Source organism: Aedes aegypti, chromosome 2, assembly GCF_002204515.2.
Source record: "Aedes aegypti strain LVP_AGWG chromosome 2, AaegL5.0 Primary Assembly, whole genome shotgun sequence".
NCBI classification, from domain to species: Eukaryota; Metazoa; Arthropoda; class Insecta; order Diptera; family Culicidae; genus Aedes; species Aedes aegypti.
Genome location: NC_035108.1, coordinates 180,308,693 through 180,329,881, shown reverse-complemented (window position 1 = coordinate 180,329,881; position 21,189 = coordinate 180,308,693). Strand labels below are relative to the sequence as shown.

The following is a 21,189-nucleotide window of genomic DNA, read 5'->3' as shown; positions in this document are numbered from 1 at the left end:
AAAGTTGTTTTTTATGAGAAAACCCGTGTTTTTGCATCACGCTACCTTTTGAAGCAACAACAACAATTTCAATGACGGCCTACTTCGCCTTAATATACTATATCGGAACTTCTCCCAAAAAACTATATCGCTAAAATCAACGGTTTGAGCGCTATTCAAAAAGCGCATGAAATCGAGAAAATAAAACACAGTGTTTCGTGTGCGTGCACATGCCCAAGTTTTGGGGTCTGTATCTCAGCTTCTGGTAGACCGAATTGGCTGAAATCTGGATGACGAACTACAAAAAGTAAGAGGTTGTTTCCAAGATACGACCGCCAAGTTAACGTTGGATAACGTTAGCTTTTTCTATTTCGCGGCTTGAGACCGTCACGAACTTATGAAAGATTTCTAGGGGAAGAGCACCAATTTTCGACCCAACACTGGTTTTCGACCCTTTCATACGATTTTGGTCTACTTTGTATCAAAATCCGAAAATGGTCACAGAATTCTTGTAGGTCAAAATTAGTGCTGATACTGATAAACATCTAATCATTTTTCACACTATTTGTTGCATGTCAAATCTGACCTATTATGGACATTGTGTGAACCGGTCGATGGTATATGAAGCATGAGCGGTAATTTTTGCTCTCCAGACAAATATTCCGGTTGAACGATAGTTCCACGCATGATCCACTAAGTTTGGTTGCTTTAGTGCGTTCCGAAGCCAGTTTGAGGTTTAAGTACTTGTCTATCAAGTCCGCTAACCCCATGTTCTCCTCTTTGCTCAAATCGATGTTGAAGTTTCCTGTCACGATGATTGGCAGTCTCCTTTTGATACTTGAACAAGTTCCGCGCCATGAAGAACTTCTTCCGCTTCTTTGTTGTATCCGGGGAAATGTAAAGACAAACCAGTAGTGCCAGACAATTCATTGTAGTGATCTCGGCAGCGTTATAACTGCGTTATAACTGGTGCAGAGTTTGCGGATCGTGTGCGGTACAGCTGATCCGCAAGTTGCCAATCCAGCGCCTGGCCGTGAAATCGCGCAGGATTTCTTGATCAAGACCGATCTGCGATTCTAGAGCTCGGCCATCATGGCCCTGCAGGAAACGAGCGTGGCCTAACTGGTCGGTTTGTTTGAGGATACCAACCTGTACGCGATCCACGCCAAGCGTGTCACCATCATGAAGAAGTACATCCAGCTGGCTCGTCGTATCCGTGGCGAACGCGCTTAAATTGCATTCAAGCACAATTTCAAACAACAACCCTTTACAGGGCCACAATTGATTAATTAATTTATTTAGTTATCAATTGTAATTTCGAATGATAAGTTTTCAACGGAGATGAATGGCAAACAAAGTATTATCTAGGTTCCCGTCGCACGGGTCGGGCGGTGGTAGCATTTTTGCAATCTTCTCTGTGTGTGTATTTCGATTCGACAATTTCTTACCAAATCAAAAGGTCAACAAAGCTGTTGCTGATAAGTTTTAGTTCTTTGTTCGTCAAGTTGATACTGATCGCTCTAGCATGCGACGACGATAACGGCACCATTCAATCATCACTAAATGCGAGGCAAACCTGACCTCGCGCGCACAATGGGAATTTTATTTCTTGACACTGTGATTCTCGAGAAGCATTATTTTGCCGTGATAAATGATTGCATGCAAATTACTGACCAAAATCTGAATCAATCACATCCAATCACCAGTAATGTCACTCTTCACGGTAGAAAATTCTCACAACTCTTTCAAAATGAAATGGTCGTCCTGAAAAGGACGGTTGGGGCTAGTCACCGTCGATCGAACTGGGTTGTCAATCCATTGTTAGACAGAAACACAGCAAAAGATTACCGAAGACGATTAAATCGAAATGCGGTCGGTAATTTTGTGCTTCGTTGTTTTCGTTGGTTTGCTCACTCATCCGACGGCAATTTTCAAGGTTTCTAGACGAGATCTCCACGAATTTGATGGTCTAGCTGGATGCCCATGGCCATGATGAGCGATTTCACGGAACCCGCAGCATTTAGCTTGGGTTGGGAATAAACAAGAGCAGAAGCAGCGGCAGCGACGAATGTGTAAAATTTATTCCGATAGGAGTCCTTCTCCGGTTGCTGGTCGACGATTGACTGATGTGCGCGGGGCTCATTGAAGGTTGGTTGGCTTCGACTGAACACGATAGAATAAAGAGGAGTAAGAAGAAGGCCGAAAGGGGCGTTTCCCTTTGCATGACGAAAGTAGCTAAGATATCGAGCAATGATGTCTGTGCTAGGAATACACAAGAAAAAAATTTCAATAGTTAATTCATGAAAATCAATAGTTTTATTTATTGGAGTCGATTCGTAGAAAAATTTCTAATATTCAATGTTTAGCTATTGATAATCAATAGTTTTCTTTTGTATGAAGGAAAATTTCTGATCCATGGGTGCCAATATGATGAAAATTGTTCAATGAGAATTTCTTTTCAGAAGCATTCTAAATATGTCGCAATTTTGTTACATATGTTCTCATAAAATGGCAAGTCTAAGAAGCTGTTGGAAATGCCACTCTATTTTACAATCGTTGTGAAATGTTGTGACGGCACTGCAGCAGCGTCCACGAATACAGTATCAAATTTTCGTGCCATCAATTATTCCTGACAAATTAAATTTTGTATGAAGCTGTGAGATTGATTGAGAAATATAAGATGTAATAAGGTCGAAAATATTATTCTTTCAACTCTTTTCAACACATTTGATGGCCCTGAAAAGCGCCGATTTGCTTATACGACGAACCAGCTAAATGACGTGACGTGGATGGCGCACAAGAGCAACGGATTATTGATTACCGGGCATAAGTCGAAATCTGCAAACGATGCTCACTTTTAAAATCTTGAGCGATTTCACAAGTCCGACGCTCGATTAGAAGCAGCTCCTCGGATCAGCAACTCAGAGGGCCTGTGGTATTTCGTTCCTAGCGGGCTTGCTTCTTGACCACCGATGCTGAATTCAAAGTCGAAATCTGCAAGCGCGGATAAATTTGCGGCGGCGATGACGACGGCTTGGACGCTTTTCCGAGCGGCAGTAGTTCGCTGCTAGGAGAAGCGCCCAAGCCATCGTCATCGCCGCCGCAAATCAACCTTGCGTCTTCCTCTTCCGACGACACAAATTGAACTGTGACGGCGGGGGCAAACGCAAAGCGAAAATGACTCGCCCGACCGTGTGAACAGTCCGACCGCAAAAAGAAGACTGAGGGAAGAAGCAGGACCGATGCGCTTTTATAGTGGGAAGCGGAACCGAAAAATGTGCTTGAACGTGATTGGTTAGATAAGAAAGGGGTCAACGTTTTACGATATTTCAATAGTTTGTTGCTAATAATCAATAGTGTCCTCCATTTGAATCGACGCGTAGATAAATTTCCAATCGATTCATGGATAAATATTGAAAATCTATCGATAAATGACTGAGTTATTAGCGGTCAAAACCTGACCATTTTTCGTTACATGCTCAATTTTTCGTTTTTCTGAATTGTACCCCCATATGTTGCCGTAAGACGTTATCCAACGTCAAAAACTTGAAATTTTGTGTATTCTGAGCTCATCGAATTTCAATCATTTTCCAAGGGTTTTCAGAGGATTGGTCAAAGAGAAAAGTAAGTAACCGAAAGATTTTTCGATTTAATAAAAAACGATAAGCTGTAGAATTACACATCTGATGTGGTCATAAAGAGTTCGATTTTGGGCAAATAGCACCTTATTTTATGTAACTTCATTTAAGCGTATTACCTCTATCGGTTGATAATAGGTGAATTTCCGTACTTTTATAAATCAGTGCAAAATAAAAGTATTTGTTCAACATATGCAAATGCATCACCAAGGACCGTATTCTCGTACTGGTTTGTATATTTCAATACATTCAAAAGTAATACCGATGTATTGATTGTATTTTACTGTCGTGTAATCATATCTACGATGGAATCAGAATAGATGCATGATTGAATGACACATTCAATGCTTTTAAACCAACAGAGCTGTTCACTAAGATTCATTTTTTCAGCGCAGTATATTATATCTAAGGTCTCAGCAAACCCCAAAATGAACTTTTGGTAATAATTGCAGAAGTTTTCCATAATAAAAATAATTTTGCATGGAAGTAGGGGTTAACAAAACTTCCACTCGTGTCCTTGAGACCCTAATTTGACTTCGTATGTCCGAGATAATTGCGATTGAAGCGCAGCTAAGGCTGCCGAGTATACGTTAATTCTCCTATATGTATGTTGTTGAGAAAAGTTCTGAATTATTCTAGGTAAATTCATCCACCATTTTCTGCATGCACATTGTGTCAGTTGAATGGGGGTTTGATGTTTCAAGTTCGAGTAAATGACCTCAATATTTTTGGACTCTCACTCCCGCGCGGTAGGTTTCGCAGTTCCTTCTCTTTTTAATTGGTCATCCAGGAGACGGTTCGACGATCCGCTGTGTCAAGACGTGAAAGATCGTTAATTACCTACCATCTCGCTTGACAATGCTCCAACTTGCACAAGAACGAAGACGGCGCGTGGTGGTAAGTAGATATAACATAAGCAATTCAGTTCCCTATCAACGGCAGAATTGCCTTCGAGTAATCCTGCGCTAAATGTGATCACAAAACTGTCAGGTGTTGATGGAGCCGTGAGTAAAATATCGTTCGGATTGAATCACACGAGTCGTGGCATGGGACCTTGAAGAACGGCAACGGCAACCGAAGGGGAAGAGGTACACTACCCGCCAATGGTATGGATCTGCTTTACCGTGTATTGAAACACTCGTTTTGAATACTGTAACATCCCCGGAAAGTTTAGAATCACTAAACACTATAACTAATATAAACTTCCTGGTAATTCTAAGCTTTTCAGGGTATTTCAATATTGAAAACGGGTTTTGCATTACTCGATAAAACGATAACATACTTTTGACGGGTAGTGTAGGGGGAGATCCCCCAGTGCCGGACAGCACCCAATACCGGACAAAGCCGAAACATTGAGAAATCATGGTCCAATCAAGATGGTGTATTAGAAGAAAAGAAAGCTATTATGTAGACTAATGATTGCGTAGAATAACATATCCTTGCAATATGCATGCCTTTTTAAAAAAGTAGAAAAGTTCGAAGATCTTTAAAAAATTGACGTATCCACTTAATTTTGAGCCAATTTAGTAAATATTTTGAATATGAAAAAATACTTTGGATTCCGCAAGCATGATCGAACATAATCCTAATTTGATAGTATGAATGTATTTTGTACCTTAATTGAACTAAATATGGACAAATTACAAATTTGGTTGAGCACCTCCTGTCCCTCAGTTTCGGACAGCTTGATTTTTTATATGATATCTTTGTAATTATTGCATCAGTGTCTCAGAATACTTTCATTTTTCATGGGTTCCGTCGATCATGGTATCAAATATGCAATAAAATTAAGAATAATGAACATTCAGAACAACATCGTAAAATGTGCTATTTTTCATCATATATGAAAGAGGTTTTAGATAGGCATCTTGCAAACTAAGAAAAACTCAAATTATTCTTATAAATATAGCAAATGCATTGAATTGGTAATTATAAACTATTCTTATAGTGTACACATTCGATGATGTTCAAATTTACAGAATTCGAGGCATTTCCAGATCTTGTCCGGTATTGGGTGCCACCTTTCGAGATCGATCAATTTGGTACTAAAACTCATCATCAAAATGCAATATCAAAATTCATATTTATATTTTCAAATTTATTTTTGTACACTATAAAAATGATAATATTTATCATAAATGGGTAACACGAGCCCATAAAATCAATATTTTTCGAATTATGGATTTAGTGGCTTAAGTGTCCGGTACTGGGGGATCTCCCCCTACATAAAACAACGGGAGAGCTCGTCTAGAGCTTCACTAAAATCTCGTCACACGCTTTAATTCCTACGCTCCACGAAGGACTTGGTTGCCGGGTTGGACAGTTCAGCTATGGATGCGGCGACTATGAACCATCTCTGCGGCTATTTCATTCGGGTTCCCGTAAGCTTAAGAACACATTGAAATATTAATTATTTTGTCAAGGGTCATAATTTAATAACTTTATGGCTAGCGAGGCCGTAGAATACGATCTGAATGAGTCGTTTCTGTTCTTTGAAGTTGGTCGATGTAGAACGAGCATTGTCGTCATCTGAGTGGAAAGCAAACAAGTTAAACAAATAAACAATGTTCGAATAAAAAAACTGTTCTATCTTATTTTGTGAGTACTGGATTTTTTATCATCATTGTCATTTTAATGAAACATGAATTAAAGTGGGGTAAAACTTCGATTAGGGGGACGGACCTGGTGTAGTGGTTAGAACACTCGCCTCTCACGCCGAGGACCTGGGATCGAATCCCATCCCCGACATAGTCACTTATGACGTAAAAAGTTATAGTGACGACTTCCTTCGGAAGGGAAGTAAAGCCGTTGGTCCCGAGATGAACTAGCCCAGGGCTAAAAATCTCGTTAATAAAGTCAAACCAACCAACTTCGATTAGGTTGAGAGTTTTTTATTTTTAGATTTTTAGCCTGATGCAAAACATTTTTTTTTTAATTTCTCGGTGGTTCGAATGCTATTGAAGTAAGGGACTTCTATTCTGAAGGCACGGTTAGGATTATCATAAAGATGCTTTGAAGGTATTAATTTTTGCATAGATTTTCAAAACCGTTTTTGATTCATAGTGGGGAAAAAGTTCGAATCTACGGGGCAAACATTTGAGCCATATATTTTCTTAGGTAAAAGGTAAAAAATCGTACATATTACCTTTAAATGCAGATCAAAAACTTACTGTTTTTTCCCTTATTTAGTGTATGTGTAAGTATTGTACATCATCCATTTATGAAAGTGATTTGGCATAGTATAACCACTAGGATGGTTCAAAAAATCATTTTTGCTTCACACCGCTTATTCGATTCAAGATCAAATTCTGAGTGTCCTCCTAAAATTTGAGCTCATTCGGATGAAAACTGAGACTGTACAAACCCTTCAAAGTTTATATGAGAATTACTATGGGAAATGCAAGCAAATCATTCAATCGGCCATACCGTTTGCCCATGTGCTCTTTGGGATTAGAGCTACATTGATAATGTAAGATACATTCATCAGCTACAACTTTGCCGACGATCGTTTTCAAATCGGACGCCTCAGTAATTAGTTATTGATTTTTAAGTGAGTTGTAAAGCTTTGACTATAATAATTGGGCTGATCTGCAGGCATCACTGGATATATGCAGTAAAACATAGTAGCCATGATCTATGTGTGCTATCTTTCGCGCCAGATGCAGCAATGTTGCCTGTTCAAAAGATAAATGAGTACTGTAGAAGAATTTGCGATTGGATATACAGTCGAAGCGCGTTATAACGACATCGCAAGGAACCGTCGCAATAAAGAAAAGTCGTTAAAGAGAAAAGATATAACATTGAAATATTTTTCATGAGACCGAAAAATGTCGTTATAGAGAGGTTTTGTCGTTATAAAAGTTGTCGTTATAACGAGCTTCGACTGTAAATCAATAACTAATTACTGAGACGACAGATTTGAAAACGGTCTTCGGCAAAGTTGTAGCTGATGAATGTATCTTACATTATCAATGTAGCTCTAATCCCAAAGAGCACATGGGCAAACGGTATGGCCGATTGAAAGATTTGCTTGCATTTCCCATAGTAATTCCCATATAAACTTTGAAGGGCTTGTGCAATCTCAGTTTTCATCCGAATGAGCTCAAATTTTGGGAGGGCACTCAGAATTTGATCTTGAATCGAATGAGCGGTGTGGAGCAAAAACGATTTTTGAACCACTCTAATAACCACGACCTAAGCATATTTCGATAAAAACTTCGATTTGCTTGTTTTCGCTCGGCTAAACGAATGTTGAACACCATGGCATGAGGCTAAACATAGTTATTGAAGATAACTCGTTTATCAGAACATGCCAATATGTTGAATGCGACCCATTTCATCTTCTTCGTTGAATCATTTTTAACACATTGCTCTTGGCCAAAAATTGCATTCTTGTGCCATATTTCATGTCTTATACACCATTATACTGCAAAAATGAGTTATGAGCCGTGAAAACAGTGTTCTTCTGTATGCATAAGCAAACGCGATCCATATCACAGTCGGTGTGCACGGCTCTTGCATCTATGGAAGCATATTACAAACCTGGTTATGTGGCCATCGGCAGAAGAAGCAACGTTTCAACAACCCACCGAAGCTTTTCGGCATGACTGTTATTATTACGGATTATATGGTGAGGAAAATAATTAAGAAGCTATTAAGTCAAAAGTTTCGACCGCTGCCTGCGAGCAAATATAGAAGATTTTGGCGCATCATCCATCTGGTTTAGTAGACGTGATAAATCTAAAGCTTAAGTATGATAAATGGCAATCTACATTGAGAGAAACGCTCCACGGAATCGACGGAAGCTTATTTGTGGATGCTTTGACAGTGCGTTTTTCCGAGATTTATTGAAATCGAATATACCACTAAATCATAGAAATGATCGCAAGTATATTAAATTGGCAGATATTATTGTGTAATACCTATTTTGATTCACTCATTTTTGTTAAAGTTCTATTTAGAATAGGTTTTTTTTATAATATTGAAAATGTTTAGTGCTTTTAGACTATAGTTTGATATATCAATTAGGAACAGTTGAGTACTTGTGGGAATTTAACCTGTGGGATGCGATATGGTGAGTGGACAAGCTGAAAAGAGCGTCCTATAAAGCTCTAGTCCACACAAGTCCTTACGGGTCAAGCGATGACAAAGACCGCCAGATAAGGATTGTGTACTTAATTGGTTGTGCAACCTTGGCACTGTTGTCCTTCTGACATCAGCTAGATTGAGGAGATACGGACCAGGAGTTGTGCCTCTAACAGCGTTTGTTCTGGTACCCAGCGGCTGATTAAGAAATTCTGAATCGCGCACAGCAAAATCCAAGATGGTGGTCCCATCAGTGCGATCCTCCTAGTGTTAGATGGGACGTTAAACAGAGCTGCCACGATGGCGATCCGACGAGACAGGAGGGTTGGTGTAAGCCCAATAAGCCACACGTAGAAATCCTTATTGCGAATAACACAGGAGAAAATACGACCCAGAACAATCGACAAAGACCCATGAGATGATATAAGGACTACGATTGGAAGCTTGGAACTGCAAATCACTTGATATCGTAACTTGCGACAAGTTTATTTACGACGAACTATATCCTCTTAACTTCGATATCGTAGCGCTGCAGGATCTATGTTGAACTGGACAGAAGGTATGGAAAACTGAGCATTGAGAGGCCTGAGCTATGGTACCACAAATGAGCTAGGAACTGGCTTCAGACTGTTGGGCAAGATGCGGTAACGCGTTATCGGTTGACAACCAATCAATGCAAGAATGTGCAAGATGAGGATAAAAGACCAGAACTGCTCGCTGTTAATTTCAACGCTTAAAATTTGCTGATTCCTACAGTCTGTCTGCGATACAATTCACATCATTCTGATTCTATATCACATCAACATCATGCTATATACTCCATAATCCGTGCATTGATGGCGATAGACTCTGGATATCACTGATGAATTATCTTTAGTCTTAAATTAAGCAATGAAAATGGCAATTTATCAGTACGATCATTATTACAGTGCTGTGGACCAATTGAAACTATATGTTGGTCACTAAAAACTAGAGTGTCCATTTCCCGGCCAATTTGCTCGTCCCGGGATTCGGGACAAAAATCTATGCTCGTCCCGGGAAATCCCGGGAATTTTAAATAAAACTAGCATTTCAATTAAAATAGAAGTACAAATTCAACAATAAAATATTTTTTCAATAAAATAAACAGATAATGTAACTTTTCAAAATAATATGTTAATTATAGCAAACCACATTTCAGATAAGACTTTCTTATTCTGATGAAATAATCTAACAAAAATCAAAACTTAGCTTGAATAATTACGGATTTTCTATGGATTTTTTCAAATTCTTCATAACACATATGAATGGAAGTATGATTAAAACAAAACAAAAGTCACAATTTTAAAGCAATTTGCTTCAAACATTTGAAAAGTCATAAAAACTGTAAAATAAAAGAAGCGATTAAAGATCATTGAAGGTATTGTAGATCATGCTAAAAGTTAATTACTGAAAATTATTGACTGAAGTTCACTGCTGTGAATCGCAAGTCAGTCCTATCTGTATTTTGGTCAATATTGAGTTGATATTTCATTATAGTTTTCATTATATCTTCTAATGATCTCTCAACTGCACTAACGAGAAATCACTTTTTGTTCAGTAAAATTAGGAAAAACACCAAGAATTGTCCCATAATGAAAAGTAAACGCATGTTAGTACCACTGCAGATTTTCGAATCGTGTTACACACAAATGAATCGTTATTTGGTCATCATTATATTTTTCTAGGAAAGATTTGGAAAAGTTTCATTGAGATCGAAACATGTTCCAATCTCCCGGAATTTTTTTAATATTTGTATGGAAAACGAGATTAAAAACTTCTCAGTCAATTTTCGCAATGCCTACTTCTTACAGATGATACTGACATGCGATTAACGGCGGTTTAGGTGTACTTCCAATTTTTTATCTCAGCATAGGCTTATAAAAACGGCTAATGTTGGAAAGAAAAGCATTAAAACTTTGCAACTAGACAAATAAAAATATGTATATCTTACTTGGTCGGTGTTCAGACAGACTGAACCAAGTGCTTTTTTAAATGATTTCAGGAAAACGTACCCCAAGCGTCCAGAATAACAATATATTCGCATTTTTTGCTATAATAATGGAACTTATATGTTTGACAAAACATAGAGTAAGGTGGGGCAAAAGTTCGACCTTAGTGGTATAATCAAAGTTTCCAGGAAAATAATAGCAGATGAAACAAAACAAATACCATACAGCGAACCTTCAACATATTGGCTATAACTTTGCTGAACGAACTTGTGTGAAAATATTTACCCATTTTTAGTTATAACAGTTTCAAAATTGATTGTCTTAAACGAACTTTTGCCCCACCGGTGGGGCAAAAGTTCGAATCTAGTGTGGGGCAAAAGTTTGTTGGCTAAAACACAAAATATCAATACTTTTATGCCAGGCATACTTTATACCAGCCGTAAACTTATGTTTGCCGAAAAATACACACTAAATTTTCATCAAAAAAATGCCCAAAACAGGATTAATTGTAATACACCCAAAAAATAGCAGTTTTTCGCAAAACTAAGTGAAAATGTAAAATTTTTGTGACATTTTTCGCACGATCAGGCAAATTTCGCTAAATTCGAAGATGTATGTAGATTTAAGGAAATTTGAAAAATTTTCCGTGGTTTTATACATGGGTCGAACTTTTGCCCCGCAGATTAGAACTTTTGCCCCGCTATGGGCCAAAAATTGATTCCAACTATTTATGGAAAAACTAATACACGTCAAAGCATCCTTATGATAGGCCTAGAAACGCCCTTACATAAAATATTGAAAAATATTTTATCTTCATTTGGTTCCATGCATCGAAAGTTTGACCAAATATTACAATATTTACGTCGAAAAACAACAAATAGCCATAACTTTTCCAAATCTTAATCGATTTTTATGATATTTGGAGTGAAAGTCTCTTACTTGAATAGCATTCGAACCACCATGACATTTCTAAGTTTTGTTTTGATTTGAGCTAGAAATCTTAAAAAGAAACTCTTGCCCCACTCGAACTTTTGCCCCACTTTACTCTATGTATCAAAATAGCATCGGGAAAATCAGAATCGGCGGAGTTCCTGGCATATCTTTACAAGGCCAAAATATCATTTAGTCCGGTCTGTCTGAACACTGACCAGTTGGTAAATTGATCTTTTCATGAAAATAATTGTTCGTTTATTCTCTTTCCCATTATGCTTTACTACTTTATCAAATAAGGTTGATAGTAAGGAAAAATGACATTGTTTTTCACTGAAATTTAGTGGTTTTCATCAAATTCTACGTACATTTCGGAAATCCCGGGATTCCCGGGATGTCAGAAATAAAATCCCGGGAAACGGGAAATCACGAAATTTGTCAAATCCCGGGATTTCTTGTCCCGGGATGTCCCGGGATGGACACTCTACTAAAAACATTAATAGCTTGGATAACTACCACGTGATCACTGGTGTTGGTTGTCGAATCAAAGTGATATTAATAGCTCGCAAGTGATACTGATATTTTTAGTCCATCAGCTATCAGCTGATATGACTGATATTGTGCAACTCTGTCCGATTCTTCAACTACTGCTTTATCAACGTACACTATCCACACAAAGGGTGACACGACGACGAGCAGGAGACGTTTCACGCGCAGCTGGAGCAGATATACAACGGATGCTCGCTGCGTGATGTGAAAATCGTTCTTGGTGACAAGAACGCACAGGTAGGATGAAACATTCAAATAGCTCACGGTGTGTTTCGTAGAACAAGTTTATTACAAAAAAAAAAGTAAGAGGTTGTTTCCAAGATACGACCGCCAAGTTAACGTTGGATAACGTTAGCTTTTTCTATTTCGCGGCTTGAGACCGTCACGAACTTATGAAAGATTTCTAGGGGAAGAGCACCAATTTTCGACCCAACACTGGTTTTCGACCCTTTCATACGATTTTGGTCTACTTTGTATCAAAATCCGAAAATGGTCACAGAATTCTTGTAGGTCAAAATTAGTGCTGATACTGATAAACATCTAATCATTTTTCACACTATTTGTTGCATGTCAAATCTGACCTATTATGGACATTGTGTGAACCGGTCGATGGTATATGAAGCATGAGCGGTAATTTTTGCTCTCCAGACAAATATTCCGGTTGAACGATAGTTCCACGCATGATCCACTAAGTTTGGTTGCTTTAGTGCGTTCCGAAGCCAGTTTGAGGTTTAAGTACTTGTCTATCAAGTCCGCTAACCCCATGTTCTCCTCTTTGCTCAAATCGATGTTGAAGTTTCCTGTCACGATGATTGGCAGTCTCCTTTTGATACTTGAACAAGTTCCGCGCCATGAAGAACTTCTTCCGCTTCTTTGTTGTATCCGGGGAAATGTAAAGACAAACCAGTAGTGCCAGACAATTCATTGTAGTGATCTCGGCAGCGTTATAACTGCGTTATAACTGGTGCAGAGTTTGCGGATCGTGTGCGGTACAGCTGATCCGCAAGTTGCCAATCCAGCGCCTGGCCGTGAAATCGCGCAGGATTTCTTGATCAAGACCGATCTGCGATTCTAGAGCTCGGCCATCATGGCCCTGCAGGAAACGAGCGTGGCCTAACTGGTCGGTTTGTTTGAGGATACCAACCTGTACGCGATCCACGCCAAGCGTGTCACCATCATGAAGAAGTACATCCAGCTGGCTCGTCGTATCCGTGGCGAACGCGCTTAAATTGCATTCAAGCACAATTTCAAACAACAACCCTTTACAGGGCCACAATTGATTAATTAATTTATTTAGTTATCAATTGTAATTTCGAATGATAAGTTTTCAACGGAGATGAATGGCAAACAAAGTATTATCTAGGTTCCCGTCGCACGGGTCGGGCGGTGGTAGCATTTTTGCAATCTTCTCTGTGTGTGTATTTCGATTCGACAATTTCTTACCAAATCAAAAGGTCAACAAAGCTGTTGCTGATAAGTTTTAGTTCTTTGTTCGTCAAGTTGATACTGATCGCTCTAGCATGCGACGACGATAACGGCACCATTCAATCATCACTAAATGCGAGGCAAACCTGACCTCGCGCGCACAATGGGAATTTTATTTCTTGACACTGTGATTCTCGAGAAGCATTATTTTGCCGTGATAAATGATTGCATGCAAATTACTGACCAAAATCTGAATCAATCACATCCAATCACCAGTAATGTCACTCTTCACGGTAGAAAATTCTCACAACTCTTTCAAAATGAAATGGTCGTCCTGAAAAGGACGGTTGGGGCTAGTCACCGTCGATCGAACTGGGTTGTCAATCCATTGTTAGACAGAAACACAGCAAAAGATTACCGAAGACGATTAAATCGAAATGCGGTCGGTAATTTTGTGCTTCGTTGTTTTCGTTGGTTTGCTCACTCATCCGACGGCAATTTTCAAGGTTTCTAGACGAGATCTCCACGAATTTGATGGTCTAGCTGGATGCCCATGGCCATGATGAGCGATTTCACGGAACCCGCAGCATTTAGCTTGGGTTGGGAATAAACAAGAGCAGAAGCAGCGGCAGCGACGAATGTGTAAAATTTATTCCGATAGGAGTCCTTCTCCGGTTGCTGGTCGACGATTGACTGATGTGCGCGGGGCTCATTGAAGGTTGGTTGGCTTCGACTGAACACGATAGAATAAAGAGGAGTAAGAAGAAGGCCGAAAGGGGCGTTTCCCTTTGCATGACGAAAGTAGCTAAGATATCGAGCAATGATGTCTGTGCTAGGAATACACAAGAAAAAAATTTCAATAGTTAATTCATGAAAATCAATAGTTTTATTTATTGGAGTCGATTCGTAGAAAAATTTCTAATATTCAATGTTTAGCTATTGATAATCAATAGTTTTCTTTTGTATGAAGGAAAATTTCTGATCCATGGGTGCCAATATGATGAAAATTGTTCAATGAGAATTTCTTTTCAGAAGCATTCTAAATATGTCGCAATTTTGTTACATATGTTCTCATAAAATGGCAAGTCTAAGAAGCTGTTGGAAATGCCACTCTATTTTACAATCGTTGTGAAATGTTGTGACGGCACTGCAGCAGCGTCCACGAATACAGTATCAAATTTTCGTGCCATCAATTATTCCTGACAAATTAAATTTTGTATGAAGCTGTGAGATTGATTGAGAAATATAAGATGTAATAAGGTCGAAAATATTATTCTTTCAACTCTTTTCAACACATTTGATGGCCCTGAAAAGCGCCGATTTGCTTATACGACGAACCAGCTAAATGACGTGACGTGGATGGCGCACAAGAGCAACGGATTATTGATTACCGGGCATAAGTCGAAATCTGCAAACGATGCTCACTTTTAAAATCTTGAGCGATTTCACAAGTCCGACGCTCGATTAGAAGCAGCTCCTCGGATCAGCAACTCAGAGGGCCTGTGGTATTTCGTTCCTAGCGGGCTTGCTTCTTGACCACCGATGCTGAATTCAAAGTCGAAATCTGCAAGCGCGGATAAATTTGCGGCGGCGATGACGACGGCTTGGACGCTTTTCCGAGCGGCAGTAGTTCGCTGCTAGGAGAAGCGCCCAAGCCATCGTCATCGCCGCCGCAAATCAACCTTGCGTCTTCCTCTTCCGACGACACAAATTGAACTGTGACGGCGGGGGCAAACGCAAAGCGAAAATGACTCGCCCGACCGTGTGAACAGTCCGACCGCAAAAAGAAGACTGAGGGAAGAAGCAGGACCGATGCGCTTTTATAGTGGGAAGCGGAACCGAAAAATGTGCTTGAACGTGATTGGTTAGATAAGAAAGGGGTCAACGTTTTACGATATTTCAATAGTTTGTTGCTAATAATCAATAGTGTCCTCCATTTGAATCGACGCGTAGATAAATTTCCAATCGATTCATGGATAAATATTGAAAATCTATCGATAAATGACTGAGTTATTAGCGGTCAAAACCTGACCATTTTTCGTTACATGCTCAATTTTTCGTTTTTCTGAATTGTACCCCCATATGTTGCCGTAAGACGTTATCCAACGTCAAAAAAAAATAGGTAAGTCTGAAACTTCTTTACAATAAAGTCTAGGTTTCTCGCGTTCATTTGCTGGTAAAACCAAAATAATCGGTCGGGGGGTCCAGAATAATTTTTTTTGTTTGATTTCGAGAGACTTGCACATATGTTTGAATTTGCCTATTTATGTGTTTATGTACATTAGGGCGGTTCAAAACTAAAAAATGTTTGAGAATTCAATAGCACATATGTTCCTTACTATCTTTACTATAAAAATAGTGTTCTGTGAAATTCGCAGCTTTCTAGGTGGTGATTTAAGGTGGCCCAAAGACAATGTAGGTTTATATGGAAATTACTATGAAGAAATTTTGAGGTATGTTGCAAACACGCTTGTACTGTAATGTAAGTACAAACTTATTATCCCATTGTAAAAGCTCACCAAAAAAACCATAATAAAGAAATTTACTGAAGAGAGAAATTCAATTCGACAGATAGCAGAAGAGATATTCATGAGTTTGTTTGCTATTATTTAGCTTAACCCCTCTACCGCAGCTTCGTTTTTTCAGCGCAAAAATATATTTGAATCGCGATAACTTTTTTGTTTCTCTATATTTTCCCCCTTTTTTTCACAACTTCTCAAAAAACTCTTCTACTTGTGGAATCTATGTCGGTATTGACCATTGATCAACTGGTTTTAAAAATATTTATGTGTTCCTTGGGAGACCGACACTTCCTATATAAAATTTCAATATGATGTTTTAAGAAGTTTTCAAGTTTTCTCGTTACGGCTTGAGTGGTACCAAAAACATAATAGCTCATTGCTCAAAAACAGTTACACCGATTTGTTTAATTTCTTCACAATAGACTTTCATCAAAGTTTAGTTTTGAAAAGCGAATAACCAAATATGAGAAAAATCTGTAGCCAGAGATAATTACGAGAGTTATGGCTATGCGTCGGTCCCCCAAGGAATTTTGGAATATCTCCGAATATAGATGACCAATGCTCAAAACCGATACAGATTCTGAAAATAAGAGAGTTTTTTGAGAAGTTGTGGAAATTTTTTTTCAAAAATATTGAGAAACAAAAAAGTTATCGTGATTTGAATATTTTGAAAAAATGAAGCTGCCGATAGAGGGGTTAATATGGGGTTATAGTACTGCAAACAAGTACAAAAATCCCAAACCCATTTTAGCCTCATGATGTTAGTTTCTAATCTTTTTATAAGCACTGTGCCATTAAGAAAATAACATAAAAATATAAGATTTGAAACTTCTCAAATACCATCCAAATTAGCGTATTTTTCAGCACCATGGGGCAAGTATATTATATGCCTTATAACAAGGTTTATCACATGCGAAGCCCTCTACTAATTAATTCGAATAACTGAAATTGTGTTGTTTGAAAGGCGGATAAGTCACTTTTTATCTAGGGGTCATGCACAAATTACGTCACGCTCCAAGGGGGGGGGGGGGGAGGTGGTTAAGACATGCGTGACAAGCCTTACAAAATTATCGGAGGACTCATACAGAAAGTGTGACAAAGGGGGGGAGGGGTTCGAAAAGATTGAAATTTAGCATGACATAATTTGTGTACAGGGGATGGTAAACGAGTAAAAAAAGAAATCTCGCATAATTTATGATCTCGTCCTAAAAGCCATAGGTTGTTATTACTGAGCAAACGAATGGATTTACACTTTATTTCACAATACTACGACGAAGAAAAGATCCTCCTCTGTCTCCCAGCGGTGATAGTTTTTATTTTGGTCCGTTTATCTGCTTAATAACAACGAGCTACACACTCGGTTATCAATGGTTTTAAGGGTGAATATACATAGAAGCCAAACCTCGAATTTTAAAAAGCACAAGTCTAGAGAAGCAGACAACCGGTAACTAACTGGTCACTCGCTGGTGGCGACTAATAAATAAAATGTTCAACGCAAAAGGTTGTCAGGTTCTCAAGATACAAATCTACAAACAAGCTCTTGAAAATTCGAGGTTTGATATCGATGCATCTTCACCTATTAAAAATATTTCCTAATAACTTCTTACATCATTTTAAGTACAATTTTCATGGTTTTTCGTGGACAATAACTAAAATGACGTTTGAGACAGTTTTGCAATTATGCGTATATCATATGTCATATATGCTTATTACAGCTCTTTTGAGCAAGAACAACTTTAACTTCCAAGCCAAAGTGTTCAAATGGTTTGATCTTGCAGTTTGTCCCGTATCTATGTTCAACGCAAAGTGTGTCGGTACAAAAACACATATCCATGAATACTTCACACAATATAAAAAAAATGTTCTGGACCCCCCGACTGATTATTTTGATTTTGGTCGCAAATGAAAGAGCAAAGTCTAATTGTTTTTAGTTAGAAATTTCAGACTTACCTATTTTTTGTAATAAAGTTACTCCACAAAGACACGTGAGCTATATCTTGAGATCCTTATGATTTGCAAAGAAGCGATCAACTTTGCTGAAAGTTGTGCAGCAGATCAAGGACATCCGAAAGGCGAACCGTTTGGTTCGCAATTTTGCTACTAGGTGGTCTCACTAGCACCAAAATTGAGCAGCATGTAAAATTGAGCATTTTAATTAAGTTCTATCGTGTGATTCACATGAGATCTTTCGAGTCTTCGGTAAAATTGTTCAGAAGATCAAGGACATACGGAAGGTGAACAAGTTGGTTCTACATTTTACTGTTAGGTGGAGCTTGTGAACATATAAATTTAGCATATAACTTATGAATCAGATGAGATAGAAAGTTCAAGTCTTCAACAAAGTTGTTTTGATGTCAAGGACATTCGGAAAACTGACAGTTTGGTGTTGCCACTAGGTGACGCTAGTAAGTATATAAACATGAGCATTTTAAGCAAGTTCTTAATGTGATCCACGTGAGATAGAAAACTCAAGCAACGGCAAAGTTGCTCAGGAAATCAAAGACATGCAGAAAGCAGACCTTTTGATTGAAAAAATCGCTTGGTGCCGCTAGTAAACAAATAAAATTAAGGATTCCAAGCGAATCTGATCCAGAGATAGAAAATTGGAGTCTTCAATATCCAATGATTAAGACTTGAATCGCTAGGAACTAAAGTGAATCATGATTGAATCACTGGATTACGAAGTTATCCAGTGTCCAGTTATCCAGTTGTCCAGTTAATCAGACCTGAAACTCTTGATGTCAGACCTGAAACACCTAAACTAAATTATGAAACATGAATTGCATCTGACCAGAATTATTAGAAAAATAAGTGAATCAGTCTCAAACTGCTTGGAAAACATGAATCACTAGAAAATGCAGTTAAACAAAAATCAGACCTTTTAAACTTGAAAATGAAGTTCATAAAACAGACCTGAAACATTTGAATATAAAGTGAAACAGTCTTGATTATAAAGAGATTTCAACCTAATTCATTTGAAAGTTAAAAGCATCAGACCTAAATCAATTGTACAAATATTAAAACTTAACTTCATTACTTGAAATGAAGTACATCCGATTCTGTTTTTGCACGGATTTTTTTTTACACGGCCGTGCAAAAAAAAGTTTTCATACATTTTTTTCCGCCAAAACCTTATTTTTGCATGAAACGTCGAGAAATGGTGTTACTTTTTTTGTACGGTTTTTGAAATTTTGAACTGAAATCTTTTTTTGCACGGTACGCATCCCCCGTCCAAAAACAGAATCGGGTGTAAATCAGACCGGAATCACATGAAAATGAAATAAATCAAACCTGAATTCCTTAAATATGATGCAAATCAGACCCAAATAACTAAGAAATTAATTGACTCAAACTCAGCAACAATTTTGTAAATAACTGGATTGTGTATACATCGTAGCTTTGCTGAAAATCGTTGAAACGATGAGTAAAGAAAATTTATGGAACTCAAAATACAGCAGATATTTAAGTTCTTAAAACTACTATTGTTTTGAGCGATTTAACCTGGTGCTTAATTTTTTAACCGGTACTGAAATTTAAAATTGTGTGATAATAAGCATATATGTAAATTCTCTGTCAAAATTATTTCAAGTCGATAGACTCCAAAGTTGCTCTCTGAAGTTGACCACTTTATAAGAGAAAATGAATTTGGTTCATTTATTATATCTGATACTGTACATTAGGGTGCGGCTAATTTTCTGAAAGCTCTTAAAACCAAAATTCGTGAGCTTCCCTGAATTCCAATCACATAAAAAGAGAAACCTCAAATGTTGATATATTAAGATTTAGAGGTGGCGCAAGCGACTTGAAGATGAATTTTCAAATAATGAAGTATAACCTTCAGTGAAGCCTTCATAACTTTGTTGTTTCCTAATCAATTTCGAAGCTCTTAGCATCATTATCTTCAAAATTAAATTTACAGAAAGTTAGTAGAAAATCACATTTGTCTAAAATCAAAACTAATTTCAGTTAAAAGTCTCCAAATTTTTCTACTTTTTACTAAAAAAAATCATCTTTGTTTGCCCATAACTTCATGAATACTTTACTGATTTCTGTGGTGCAACAAACCAATTTGACTTAGTTGTTTAGGGGTATTTCATTAATTACGTATGGAAATTTTCGGGATTTTTCCACTCCTTTCCCCCCATGATAAGATTTTTTTTTGTATGAAAATTAAAAAAAAAAGTTTGGCGCGTAAGAAATCCCACATCCCCCCTCCCCCATAAACCCTTAACGAAAACTGCCAAAAAAATTGAATTTTCAATTGAAATTACTACATTTTTTCAAATTTTTGTCAGTTTAAACCAGCTGAAACTGTTTTATCTCATTTGTTAAAAGGTCTTAGAAGCAATTTTTCATAATTTTTTTATATGAAAAATATTTTGTAAAAATATATGGAACCGAATGAGTTATTATGAAGTTATGGTCAAACAATAACGATTTTGTTAGCAAAAAGATGAAAAAATTAATGAAAAATGTTTTGAGCTAAGACTTTTTTTTATTTTAGACAAGTTTCTATATTAAACAAACATTTTATAAATTTAATTTTGAAGAGAATGAGACTAAGAGCTTCAAAATTTGTTAGAAAATTACAAAGTTATGACAACTTCACTCAAGGTCATATTTCATATCTTGAAAATTCACCTTCAGGTCGCTTGTGCTGAATATTTTTTACTCAAAATTTGAGTTTTTTATGTTATTTGAATTCAGAAGAGCACACGAATTATTGGTTTTGGAAACATTCGAACAATAAGCCACACCCTACTGTACCTAGCAAAATACGTCGAGTACTGAAATGTCACTTATGTCACTTCGTCAGATTTAGGCAGTAAAGTTAATGCTAAGATACGTTATCTCTGAATGCGAAGATAAAGAAAAAATCCGAACAAGTCTTGAATTCGTATTGGTATTAGCGAAATTGCATTTCTCACAATTGTTAAACAATGGTTATATAATATAGCCAAATTAAATGAATATACATACACAGAGAAAAATATATTCAAATTTCAGTATGTAAACTCAGGAATACAGAAAAAATAAATCAAATTAATCAATTATTACAGCATCACGTTTAATTTCCATTTAAAGATGCTT

At 37.5% G+C, this 21,189-nt stretch overlaps 1 protein-coding gene across 1 annotated transcript in view; it reads right to left on the bottom strand.

Moving 5' to 3' along the window:
* LOC5577314 (LIM/homeobox protein Awh) overlaps positions 1 to 21,189 on the bottom strand; it is a 128,602-nt gene that overhangs the window by 106,663 nt on the left and 750 nt on the right. The gene's annotated exons all lie outside the window — the stretch shown is intronic.